We start from the raw sequence: 733 nt of genomic DNA on the forward strand, positions 1-733 counted from the left end.
GTTAACACTGATCCTTCTGAAACTGTTTCAAAAAACTGCATAGGAAGAAACACTCCTTAACTCATTTTATGAGGCCATCATTCTGATACCAGTACCAGACAAAGATACTGCAAAAAAAAAAAGCGAATTAAAGACCAATATCACTGATGAACATAGACGTAAAAGTCCTCAACAAAATACTTGCAAACTGAATCCAACAGTGCATTAAAAGGATTATGCACCATGTAAAGTGGAATTTATCGAAGGGATGCAAGGATTTTTCAGTAACTGCAAATCAGTGTGATACTCCATGTTTACAAATTGAAAAATAAAACCATATGTTCATGCTCACTTTGGCAGCACATATGCTAAAATTAGAATGATACAGAGAACATTAGCATGGCCCCTGTGCAAGGATGAAATGGAAATTCATAAAGCATTTCATATTTTTAACAGACATAAAGGGAGAAATTGACAGGAATACAATAATACTAGGAGAATTTAACACCCTACTCACATCAATAGACAGATCTTCCAGACACAGAATCAATAAGGCAACAGAGATACTAAATGATACACTAGAACAGTTAGATTTAATTGAGATTTTTAGGAAATTACATCCAAAAAAACCGGAATACACATTCTTTTTGGTACACGTGGAACATTCTCTAGGATTGAACACATATTAGGGCACAAAACAATGCTCAGCAAATTTAAGAGTATAGAATTTATCTCAAGCATCTTTTCCAACCAC

The 733-nt window shown here is 34.1% G+C and overlaps 1 non-coding gene across 1 annotated transcript; it reads left to right on the top strand.

The window, feature by feature from the left end:
- Nucleotides 1-323: 323 nt before the first annotated feature.
- LOC112407785 (U6 spliceosomal RNA) lies at nt 324-430 on the top strand. Its single transcript, XR_003004832.1, has one exon. It is a non-coding gene; the product is annotated as a U6 spliceosomal RNA (small nuclear RNA).
- The last annotated feature ends 303 nt before the right edge of the window (nt 431-733 follow it).

The sequence above is a fragment of the Neophocaena asiaeorientalis genome, unplaced genomic scaffold (genome assembly GCF_003031525.2).
Source record: "Neophocaena asiaeorientalis asiaeorientalis breed wild unplaced genomic scaffold, Neophocaena_asiaeorientalis_V1.1 scaffold149, whole genome shotgun sequence".
NCBI lineage: Eukaryota > Metazoa > Chordata > Mammalia > Artiodactyla > Phocoenidae > Neophocaena > Neophocaena asiaeorientalis.